Consider the following 13,644-nt stretch of genomic DNA (forward strand, 5'->3'; position numbering starts at 1 on the left):
TGTAAAGTGGAAAAAATACTTATCTCAATGAAATTAGTTGATCAGAGTAAGTTCTTTTTTTTTAAGTTTATTTATTTTTTGAGAGAGAGAGAAAGAATGCCTGCCTGAGCAAGGGAGGAGCAGAAAGAGAGAGGGAGAGAGAATCCCAAACATGCTCTTTGCTGTCAGTGCAGACCCCCCGCCACCCCAATACAGGGGATGAACTCATGAACTGTGACATCATGACCTGAGCTGAAATCAAGAGTCGAGCACTTAACCCATTCAACCACCCAGGCACCCCTGAGTAAGTTCTTGATAAACAATTTGGTCCTGGGTTGAGCGAATAGGAAGGACACTTTCCTAAAGAGTCCAGTTGTTCATGGTTCGTTCAGTGAAGGAATATTTATTGAGTACCTATCACGTTCTAGGTAGTACACATGAAATTTGGGATTGGATGAGTAAGAGTGAAGACATTCCTTGATTTCACAAAGCTTATACTCCAGCATGGAAAAGACATTTGGTTAAGTGTTCACACATAGCAATGTCTAAAAATACTGGGAGTACTGCTATAAATGAGAGGAAGGCAGTTTTATAAGAACTTGTGACAGTACTTTCTTGACACTAGGGGTCGAGGAAAGCATCTTTATATATGTGACCTGGGTTGGGACCTGCCAAATATGCAAGAGTTAACCTGAAGAAGGGAGATAGTTCAGGATGGTATGGAACACTGAATGAATGCCCCAGGGGTGGTCACACAGTAATTCCTTTGAACCTGTAAATGAATGTTACTAAAGTTGGCAAGGAAGACTTTGTCAGGGTGATTAAGTTAAAGGTCTTGAGAGATTTTCCTGGATTTTTAGAATGGGTCCAATGTAATTACAATGGTTCTTATAAGAGGGGGTAGGAAGTTTGGAGTTAGAGTCATAGGGTTGTGATGACAGAAGCAGACACAGACAAGGCCATGTGATGAGTGACGAAGCATAATGATGAGACTATTAGCTTCTAGGAGGGAAGACAGTCATAGGCCAAGGAATTCAGGCAGCCTCTAGAAACTGGAGAAGACAAGGAATAAGATTCTTCTCCAGAGGTACCAGAAGAAATGCCTTCCCAATACCTTGATTCTTAGGACTTATGACCTCCAGAACTATAAGACAGTACATTTCTGCTGTTTGAAGCCAACAGGTTTATGGTAATTTGTGATAGCAACAATAAAAAAGCTAATGCAAATGACTTCTAAAAGGCAGGGAAATGTTCACAGAAAGGGATCTCTTTGTGATGAGCTTTGTATATTTGAGGAATTGAAAGAGAGTTGATAGTACTGAAGCACAGAAATCGGGAACAAAAGGGAAATAACAGTGTTAAAACTGTACAAGGCTTTAGAAGCCATCTATTTTAAAACCTCAGTTAATGAATGAAAATATGATTTACTTAAGACCACTGAATCTATTAGCAATTCACGAAGATGCAAAAACTCCAAATTTGGTCTGAATGCAATTCATCTGTCAATTCAATCACTGACAAAATATTTGCTGACTGCTAGGTTAGGACATGGTGGCTGAGGATATAGAGAATCAGGAAAAAATCAAGCACAGGTATTGACTCACCAGCCCTCCTTCCAATATCAGTGTACTTCTCTGTCATCTTCACTACCCAGTAAACACTGTGAAGGCAAACCCTGTATCTCAGATGGCCCATATGTGGAACTCACCAAAATGAATTAAATAAAATTTGCTAAACAGAATTTATGTTCTCTGTTTTAGTTTGAACATGGCATGTTTATGCAAGGTTACTGATGGAATAAAGGGAACATGGACTTAGTATAAAGTATGAATTATATACTGGGTTTATTTTGGTCTATATGGCTCATAGGTTCTGGGAATATAATGTCATGGCAACAACAAACTCAACATGCATACGGGCATTGAATCCTCACAACTTCTCTATGAAGTGGGGTATGTCTGAGAAAGTCTACATTTCTAGGGCATCATCTTAAATTCTCACCAGATATTCCTAGCTCTGTGATGGAAGCTCAGGGCTCTCTGACTCTGGTTTCCCCTAAGTTAAATAATAATGTTAACCGTAGCTTCTATAGTGGGGGTAAGAATGGAATAAGTTCATATTTGTCAAATATATGTAATTTACTTAGCAATCTGACAAAGAAGAGATCACCTGTTGAATCACCTATTGAATTAATAAAAGAATGAATGAATGAATGAATGGATGGATGGATGGATGGGTGGTGTGCGTGTGGTCTAGCAGATGTAAGTGCAAGTTTCTGTGAGCCTGTTAGAACAACAATTGTGAACTGGGAATAAATTTATGCACAAGGTAGCTGAAAGTCCTGCATTCCATGCCTAGTCCAACCACTATCTAGAGGAGATAATGTAACCTCTAGTAACCTTAGTTCTTTCATTGGAGACATGGAAATGTCAATCCATGCTCTGTCCTCCAACTGGATCATTTTAGGGATTAAGTCACAGTTACAATTTTTCTAATTTCTGTTCCAATTAAATCATAATAAATAATGGGATTACTATAAAAATTACTAATATGAATGTTATTTTTTTTTAAATTTTTTTAATGTTTATTTATTATTGAGAGAGACCGAGACAGAATGTGAGTGGGTTAGGGGCACAGAGAGAGGGAGACACAGAAGCAGAAGCAGGCTCCAGGCTCTGAGCGGTCAGCACAGAGCCCGACGCGGGGCTCGAACTCACGAGCTGTGAGATCATGACCTGAGCCGAAATCGGACGCTCAACCGACTGAGCCACCCAGGCGCCCCTAATATGAATGTTATTTTTAAGCAATATTTTATGTGACTGCATTGTTATTCCAAAGCTTTAACATTCTAGTTCAGACACTGTCCAATCTCTGTTCATAAGCTATTATGAAAACTCCACCATTAATGACAGGCCCATCCATAGAAAAGTAAAAATACATTTGTTTTCTCAAAAAGCATAAACCACACACTTTGAGGTGTGTACTGCGAATATACTATTATTTTCAATTTCTACACTGCCAGTCTCTTTTACTGGTATTTCCAACCACACCAATAGATATCATTTTAGGACCTCTTGGAATGACAGAGAGTGGGCACCTTCTAAGAAAAGACATCTCTTGCCTACAATTCCCCCTTTGTTGTCTATTGGGAGCTTCAAGTGTTGACATCTGAGAGCTGAAACGTGTACTTAGGGAGGTTGTGGCAATGTCTTTCAATCCTGCTCCTGAGACTCTGCAGAGGCAGATGGCATAAACAGTGTCTAAATTGTATTTCATAGCAATCCATACTTTGTCAATTGTAAATAAGACACAAGAGGGAGAATCATAGCCCTTGATGTAAAAAGAAATCTGTCCTATTGTGGGTTCTAAAATAATACATTCTGGACATAGGGCAGATAATTTCTCCTTACTGGATACCAATGTCCTTATTTGTATAAAATGATACCGGGAATCTCTACAGAGATTACTAGGTTTATAATCTAATAATCTATGCCTATGATTCTGGCCCATTCCAGTGGAAGAAACATTGATATGCAAGTAAAACCATAAAAACTATAATCTGGTGGATTAGAGTCCCGATCCCAAATTTGCCACTTTTCTTTTTTTGCCACTGTCTAGTTGTAAAATTTAGAGCAAATTACCAGATTTATTTGTAGATTAAAAATTTTAAATTCAAGTGGGGGCAATTTATATATATCCTAAGTTTATTGAAAGGGTTAAATGAAAAATAATATGTCAAATGAGTATCACAGGAATTGGGCAAAAAAGCAGACTAAGTTAACCTAAATTCCTCCAGAAATAAATATGGCTGATATGTAACAACCATAAAAAATGTGAATGTGTATCTCAGTTCAATCATGAAATAAATCCTGAGGAAGTAAGAAGTTAAGATGAAGTAACAGCATTAACCCCCTGAGTTGGCATTGTGGCTGTCCTGAGGTAGGGGCCAGGACAAGAAGATGGGATCAGGAGCAGGAGAAGGAGGAGGGGGAGGGGGAGGAGGCAGTGGCAGCAACAATGACAACATCTTGGACTGGGAAGCTTGAAGAAATTATAACTGTCTTTATATACAATGCTGAGATTTTTCAATTGCTTCACTTAGTAAAAGGGAAAATTTTCATCTAACATACAGGAAGATGGCAAAGCAACTTGTGTGTTTGTACTTGGGCTCCAGAAAAACACATCGTATATGCATATGCACACGTACGTACACACACACACACACACACACACACACACACACACACACCATTCCCACACTGGAGAGAGTAGGCTTATGTTTTAATGTACACTCCCCATATGGTACAGGATACAGGAGTTAAGGAATTAACATAAAACATGGTCTGAGATCGGTGATAATTTTAGGTTGCCTGATAAAATAAATGTAAACCTCCCTTAAAGTTCAGTCTTACAAAGAAAGTTACATTGTTCTCACAGAAAGAAGCCACACAATCTCATACAATCTCTTATTACGAAACAGATGAGATAACCATCTGCCATAAATGAGGATAAACAGACACAACATATTGGAAGATTCGAACCTCAGGAAGAGCAGATAATAAAACTATGTGTAACAACAAAGACTATAAAATAATATGTTTAACTTAAACTTTTAAAAGTAAAAGAATAAAAATCATTAAAAAATTCTATGAGCAGAAGAAGAAGCAAATAAGTCACCAAAAAAATGAGATGCATAAATTAAGCCACAGGATAGATCCAGCAGAAGAGAAGAATAACAAAATAGGATATATTTGAATAAATTATACTCAATATAAAACAATGAAATAAAGAGAAGATTAAAATATTATTAAAAGATATGAGAAATAAAGGGTCCAACATACATGTGAAACAAAGTTACAGAAGGCATGAATAGACAGGATGGCATAAATAGTATTATTCTAAGTACAATAATTCTTTTTTATTTTCTATAATTTATTTTTTATAATTTACATCCAAGTTAGATAGCACATGGTTCAACAATGATTTCAGGAGTAGATTCTTTAATGCTCCTTACACATTTAGCACATCCCCCTCCTACAACCCCTCCAGCAACTCTGTTTGTTCTCCATAGTTATGAGTCTCTTCTGTTTTGTCCCCCTCCCTGTTTTTATATTATTTTTGTGTCCCTTCCCTTATGTTTATCTATTTTGTCTCTTAAAGTTCTCATATGAGAGAAGCCATATGGTATTTGTCTTTCTCTGACTGACCAATTTCACTTAGCATAATACCCTCCAGTTCCATCCACATAGTTGCAAATGGCAAGATTTTATTCTTTTTCATTGCCGGGTAATACTCCATTGTATATATATACCATATCTTCTTTATCCATTCATCCATTGATGGAAATTTGGGCTCTTTCCATACTTTGGCTATTGTTGACAGTGCTGCTATAAACATGGGGGTGCATGTGTCTCTTCGAAACAGCATACCTATATCCCTTGGATAAATACCTAGTAATGCAACTGCTGGGTTGTAGGGTAGTTTTATTTTTAATTTTTTGGGAAACCTCCATACTATTTTCCAGAGTGGCTGCACCAGCTTCCATTCCCACCAGCAGTGCAAAAGAAATTCTCTTTCTCCGCGTCCTCGCCCACATTTGTTGTTGCCTGAGTTGTTAATGTTAGCCATTCTGACAGGTGTGAGGTGGTGTCTCCGTGTGGTTTTGATTTGTATTTCCCTGATGATGAGTGATGTTGAGCATTTTTTCATGTGTTGGTTGGCCATCTGGATGTCTTCTTTGGAAAAGTGTCTATTCATGTCTTTTGTCCATTTCTTTACAGGAGTATTTGTTTTTTGGGTGTTGAGTTTGGTAAGTTCTTTATAGATTTTGTATACTAACCCTTTATCTGATATGTCATTTGCAAAGATATCCCATTCTGTTAGCTGCCTTTTAGTTTTCCTGATTCTTTGTTTCGCTGTGCAGAAGCTTTTTATTTTGGTGAGGTCCCAGTAGTTCATTTTTGCCTTTGTTTCCCTTGCCTCCAGAGATGTGTCAAGTAAGAAGTTGCAGTGGCTGAGGTCAAAGAGGTTTTTGCCTGCTTTCTCCTCAAAGATTTTGTTGGCTTCCTATCTTACATTGAGGTCTTTCATCCGTTTTGAGTTTATTTTTGTGTGTGGTGTAAGAAAGTCGTCCAGGTTCATTTTTCTGCATGTCGCTGTCCAGTTTTCCCAGCACCACTTGTTGAAGAGAATGTCTTTATTCCATTGGATATTCTCTCCTGTTTTGTCAAAGATTAGTCAGCCATATGTTTGTGGGTCCATTTCTGGGTTCTCTGTTCTGTTACATTGATCTGAGTGTCTGTGTTTGTGCCCGTGCCGTACTGTCTTCATGAGTACAGCTTTGTAGTATAGCTTGAAGTCTGGGATTGTGATGCCTCCAGGTTCATTTTTCTTCTTCAAGATTGCTTTGGCTACTCGGGGTCTTTTCTGGTTCCATACAAATTTTAGGATTGTGTGTTCTATCTCTGTGAAGAAAGCTGATGTTAACTGGATAGGAATTGCACTGAATATGCAGATTGCTTTGAGTAGTATTGACATTTTAACAAAATTTTTCTTCCTATCTGGGAGCATGGAGTCTTTTTCCATTTTTTTGTGTCTTCTTCAATTTCTTTCATAGGCTTTCGATGGTTTTCAGTGTATATATTTTTCACCTCTTTGGTTAGATTTATTGCTAGGTATTTTATGGTTTTTAGTGCAATTGTAAATGGGATTGATTCCTTGATTTCTCTTTGTGTTGCTTCATTCTTGGTGTATAGGAATGCAACTGATTTCTGTGCACAGATTGTATACCCTGCAACTTTGCTGAATTCATGGGTCAGCTGTAGCAGTTTTTTTGGTGGAATCTTTTGGGTTTTCCAGATAGAGTATCATGTTGTCTGTGAAAAGTGAAAGCTTCACCTCCTCCTGGCTGATGTGGATGCCTTTTATTTCTTTGTGTTGTTTGATTGCTGAGGCTAAGACTTCCAACACTGTGTTGACTAACAGTGGTGAGAGTGGACATCCCTGTCTTGTTCCTGACCTTAGGGGGAAAGCTCTCAGTTTTTCCCCATTGAGGATGTATTAGTAGTGGGTCTTTCATATATGGCTTTTATGATCTTGAGATATGATCCCTTTATCTCTACTTTCTTGAGGGTTTTTATCAAGAAAAGATGGTGTATTGTGTCAAATAATGTCTGCGTCTATTGAGAGAATCATGTGGTTCTTGTCACCACAGCCCAAAACCTCTGGGATGCAGCAAAGGCAGTCATAAGAGGGAAGTATATAGCCATCCAGGCCTTCCTAAGCAAGGAAGAAAGGTCACAGATACACAACCTAACCTCACTTGGAGGTTACCTTAGAGCTGGAAAAAGAACAGAAAATAAAACCCCAAACCAGAAGAAGAAGGAAATAATAAGGATTAGAGCAGAAATAAATGCTACAGAAACCAAAAAAAACAAAAACACAAAACAAAAAAAACCCCAAAACGAACAAAAACAGAACAGATCAATGAAACCAGAAGCTGATTCTTTGAAAGAATTAACAGAATTGATAAAACTCTAGCCAGTGTGATCAAGAAGAAAAAGAAAAAAAAACAAATAAATAAAATCAAGAATGAAAGAGATCACAACCAACACAGCAGAAATACAAACAATAAGAGAATATTATGAGCAATTGTACACCAATAAAATGGGCAATCTGGTAGAAATGGACAAATTCCTAGAAACATATAAACTACGAAAACTGAAACAGGAAGAAATAGAAATTTTGAACAGACCCATAACCAGTAAAGAAATTGAATAAGTAATTGAAAATATCCCAAAAAACAAGAGTCTAAGGCCAGATGGCTTTCCAGGGAAATTCTAACAAACATCTAAAAAAAGTTAACGCCTTTTCTCTTGAAGCTGTTCCAAAAAATGGAAATGGAAGGAAAACTTCCAAACTCTTTCTATGAAGTCAGCATTACCTTGATTCCAAAACTAGACAAAGACCCCACTAAAAAGGGAGAACTATAAACCAGTTTCCTGATGAACATGGATGCAAAAATCCTCAACAAGATATTAACCAACCGGATCCAACTATACATTACAAAAATTATTCAGGACAGCCAAGTGTGATTTATACTTGGGATTCAGGGCTGGTTCCATATCCTCAAAGCAATCAATGTAATACATCACATCAATAAGTACAATGACTCTTAAATTTATAATTTTCTAGTACTAACGAAATATATGAATTTTCATGTGTAGAAATATCACAGATCCTAATCAGAATTTAAAAGGAATATTACAAGGTGCATCATGGTAAAACTGCAAGATGTCAGGGACACAGGTAAACATATATCCTTTCTCTTTGGCTCCTTTTAAGATTACCTAAGAAGAACTAGAAAGAACAAGAAATTAGAAAGAAGAAATGTCTTCTCAATGAAGTAACATACAACGGACTTTCATTTTCAAAGTTAATGACAACATAGGCTTCCCACCTGTAAATTTGTACACCAGGTAAACTCTGATACAACAGTAAGGGTAAAATGATATGTTTTTAAGGCAATGAATGAAAAGTTTAGCATTCATACATCTTTGTTGAAAAATACACTGAAGGAATTACTTCAAAAAAATGGAAAGAAAAGTTAGAAGATAGGGGATGGGAGAAGCAATAAGACCCAATAAAAATAAAGCACAAGTGTGATCATCAATCATACTGGTCAACAGTTACATGGGTGTATGTTGTATTATTTTTATTTCATATTTATTTTTATTTAAAAAATTTTTAATATTAAATTTATTGTCAAATTGGTTTCCATACAACACCCAGTGCTCATCCTAACAGATGCCCTCCTCAATGCCCATCACCCACCCTCCCCGCCCTCCCACCCCCCATCAACCCTCAGTTTATTATCAGTTTTTAAGAGTCTCTTATGGTTTGCCTCCCTCCGTCTCTTTTTTCTTTCCTTCCCCTCCCTCATGGTCTTCTGTTAAGTTTCTCAGGATCCACCTAAGAGTGAAAACATATGGTATGCCTGACTTATTTCACTTAGCATAACACTCTCCAGTTCCATCCATGTTGCTACAAAAGGCCATATTTCATGCTTTCTTTTTGCCAAGTAGTATTCCATTGTATATATAAACCACAGTTTCTTTATCCATTCATCAGTTGATGGACATTTAGGCTCTTTCCATAATTTGGCTGTTGTTGAAAGTGGTGCTATAAACATTGGGGTACATGTGCCCTGATGCATCAGTGCCCTTGTATCCCTTGGGTAAATTCCCAGCAGTGCTATTGTTGGGTCATAGGGTAGATCTATTTTTTAATTTTTTGAGGACCCTTCACACAGTTTTCCAGAGTGGCTGCACCAGTTTGCATTCCCACCAACAGTGCAAGAGGGTTCCCGTTTCTCCACATCCTCTCCAGCATCTATAGTCTCCTGATTTGTTCATTTTAGCCACTCTGACTGGTGTGAGGTAATATCTCAGTGTTGTTTTTTTTTATTTGTATTTCCCTGATGAGGAGTGACGTTGACCATCTTTTCATGTGTCTGTTGGCCTTCTGGTTGTCTTCTTTAAAGAAGTGTCTATTCATGTTTTCTGCCCATTTCTTCACTGGATTATTTGTTTTTCGGGTGTGGAGTTTGGTGAGTTCTTTATAGATTTTGGATACTAGCCCTTTGTCTGATATGTCATTTGCAAATATCTTTTCCCAGTCCACTGGATGCCTTTTAGTTTTGTTGATTGTTTCCTTTGTTGTGCAGAAGCATTTTATCTTCATGAGGTCCCAATAGTTCATTTTTGCTTTTAATTCCCTTGTGTATATTTATTTTTTAAAGTAATGTATGGAGCATATAAAAAGTGGAATTTCTGTATCATCCAGGTATCTTCTCAGATATTAATAATTATATTCTAACCTTATTTCATCTGATAAAAATATTAAATATATCCATAAGTTCTAGGTATCCTATGTCTGTTTAGATCAAGCCATGTTGGGGCGCCTGGGTGGCGCAGTCGGTTAAGCGTCCGACTTCAGCCAGGTCACGATCTCGCGGTCCGTGAGTTCGAGCCCCGCGTCAGGCTCTGGGCTGATGGCTCAGAGCCTGGAGCCTGTTTCCGATTCTGTGTCTCCCTCTCTCTCTGCCCCTCCCCCGTTCATGCTCTGTCTCTCTCTGTCCCAAAAATAAAAAACAAAACAAAACAAAAAAAAAAAACCGTTGAGATCAAGCCATGTGGAGACATGGGAAATAGGGTACGCTTTCTCATACTGACCAAACTATCTGGCAGAAACCGAAAAATGGGAAGAGGTGGCAGAGGGATGGCTGAATAAGAAGACTTCTCTAGTTTTTATCTTTTCTCTACAATTTATATCCCATCTATGGAGAAAAGTGCCTTTGTGAAAACCTCATTATCATATGGGCAGAAAGAGAGATGCTATGGAAGTCAGGAATCCAGGACAGGTGGAAACAAAAGTGAGACTGTAAATGCGGATTTTTAGGAGTAGCTACAGGGTCAGAAGAAGGTATACAGAGAAAAAGAATGCACATTAGGTTGTGAGTCTAGCTCTGTTGATAACTAATTTTAGGCAATCTTTTAGGTTAGATATTTGTATGATAAAGGACAGAGAGTAAATCAAGTATTGTAATCCCATTGAGAGGCGAAGCAATTATTCAAGAATGCTGTGTTAGCCACACAGTGGGTATATGGCTGTTACAGACTCGACTCAAAATGTATGTGGATCGCTTTGGCACCCAAAAGTCATAGTCTTGATATCCCACCAGTGTTTCATGTTGTTGTAGGCACAAAAGACTGCAGGGTAATTCACAGCTGTGTCATTAAAGATTCTGTCCAATACACCCAGGGGAGAGGGGGCAGGGGGGTTGCAATAAGCAAGACAAACACGTGATTCCACATTTGTCATAACTTTGTAGATTCCAAGGAAACAGGACTGTGAGAAAACATATTCAAGGTCATTGTTCTATGCACACCATGCCAACACAGATCTAATGTTTATCTTTTACTTTAAAAACATGTACACACATTAGATGAAATAACAGCAACCTGGTACCTAGAAGAATATTAATAACCACCATAACCTCTAATACCAGATCAGAAGACACAGGATTACTTTGTTGCAACATTAGTGTTTTCTCAGTTTGTTAGTGAGGAGGACATAGAATTTTGTATCAGAGTTCTCCTGTATTTTGGTTATGGTTTTTTACATTTAATTATGAATATCTATTCATACAGAAAACTATTGCTTTCTCTATAATTCTGATATATATAATTCTGATACTGTAGCGTGGTTTTAATAATTCTTGCCAATATCTTTCTTGTCTTATGCATTTCTAAGTTGCAAGGTCAAAAACTCTGCAAACAGTCTGCAATATGTAACAGGAATGGGTAAACATTACTGTATAATAAGTCTTCATAAGGACAGTAACTCATATCTCTCATTCATATATCTATTCCTAACACAGAGCTGAGTGCCAAGACCATTGTAGGTTTCCAGTATTTGTTAAACAAACAGCATACATAGATATAACTTTATGGTACTCATATTTGAGTGGGGGCAACAGACCAAATGAGATAAACCTAGTATATACAGCTAGCCTAAGACCTGGGACATAGAATATATATTAGTTTCCTAATGCTACTGTTACAAAGAATCATAAACTTGTGTGGTATAGCACAGCAAAGATGTATTGTTTCATACTTCAGCAGGACAAAAGTCCAAAATCAAGGTGTTGGCAACACTGGAGCCTTCTTTAGGGCTCAGAAGGATATTCTGTCTATGTCTATCTCCTAGCTTCTCTTCCTTGCATAACCCCGATCTCTCCCTCCACAACAAGCATGCCTGTGCCTTTGTGTGTGCACTAGTCAGGTTGGATTAAAGGCCCATCTTAACACCAGGGAGGCATCACCTTAACTAATTCATCTGCAACAACAACTACTTCCAAGTAAGTTTTGGGGAAGGACATGAATTTTGGACAGGTCTATTTAACTCAGTTTAGGAGATGGTCAACAGACAACTTCACTCACAAGTAATTAAATGCATGTTCATTAAAAGAAAACATGATCATGTACTGAATTGATAGACATCACACTTTACATGTAACTCTACAGAACAAATGTGAATAATAAAATTCAACATGAGTCTTCAGTCTTGCTGGGTTCTGTATCTGTGACTTCTGGAAGAGTTCAGTATTTTCATTTGCCTGAAGTGCTTTAGAAATGGATACATTTGCAGTCTAAGCCAGAGACTTTCTTCTCTGTAACAGACCAAGAAAGATCATCTCATTTGGTCAATCCTACCAGTTCTAAGTTATCTAAGAGCAATGTTTGCCTTTCTGTTTCAAGGAATGGGGAGAGGATAGGAAAAGAACAGTTATTATATATACCTTTTAAAAGCAAGAGATTTTCCCCCCAATACTGACAATTTTGCTATCTTAATTTTTTTTAACATTTCTTTATTTATGAGAGACACAGAGAGACAGAGCATGAGCAGGGGATGGGGCACAGAGAGAGGAAGACACAGAATCTGATGCAGGTTCCAGGTTCTAAGTTCTCAGCACAGAGCCTGATGCAGGGCTGGAACCCACGAACCGTGAGATCATGACCTGAGCCAAAGTTGAACACTTAACTGATCAAGTCACCCAGGCACTCCTACAATTTGTTATCTTAAATGTTAGAGAAAATTAAAGAATATCACTTTAGACTCACTCTTCTACCTCCCCAAATATCCATCTCAATCTTTATTTATTTAACCATTTGTCACAGGGAATATTTCTTTTTTTTTCATGCGCAAGTTCTGCTGGCAGTATTTTTTTAATCTTTTTTTTCCAATATATGAAGTTTATTGTCAAATTGGTTTCCATACAACACCCAGTGCTCATCCCAAAAGGTGCCCTCCTCAATACCCGTCACCCAGCCTCCCCTCCCTCCCACCCCCCATCAACCTTCAGTTTGTTCTCAGTTTTCAAGAGTCTCTTATGCTTTGGCTCTCTCCCACTCTAACCTCTTTTTTTTTTTTTTCTTCCCCTCCCCCATGGGCTTCTGTTACGTTTCTCAGAATCCACATAAGAGTGAAACCATATGGTATCTGTCTTTCTCTGTATGGCTTATTTCACTTAGCATCACACTCTGCAGTTCCATCCATGTTGCTACAAAGGGCCACATTTCATTCTTTCCCATTGCCACGTACTACTCCATTGTGTATATAAACCACAATTTTTTTTATCCATTCATCAGTTGATGGACATTTAGGCCCTTTCCATAATTTGGCTATTGTTCAGAGTGCTGCTATAAACATTGGGGTACAAGTGCCCCTATGCATCAGTACTCCTGTATCCCTTGGGTAAATTCCTAGCAGTGCTATTGCTGGGTCATAGGGTAGGTCTATTTTTAATTTTCTGAGGAACCTCCACACTGTTTTCCAGAGTGGCTGCACTAATTTGTAGGGAATATTTCTCTAAATAGTTCCACAGGCCACATCCCTCAATCCACTCAGATGTCTGTTCAAATATCACATTATCAGGTTGGACTCCCTTCTATACCATCATATGTTTATATCAACTTCCTAGCCATTATTTTGTATTCATTTTCAAAATCTGAAACGTTATGTGCATGCTTATTTATGTCATGTATTATTTATTCATTACTTGTCAGTCCCACAAGAATGCAAGTATCAAACATGCATACATAC

This window comes from Prionailurus bengalensis, chromosome E2, assembly GCF_016509475.1.
Source record: "Prionailurus bengalensis isolate Pbe53 chromosome E2, Fcat_Pben_1.1_paternal_pri, whole genome shotgun sequence".
NCBI lineage: Eukaryota > Metazoa > Chordata > Mammalia > Carnivora > Felidae > Prionailurus > Prionailurus bengalensis.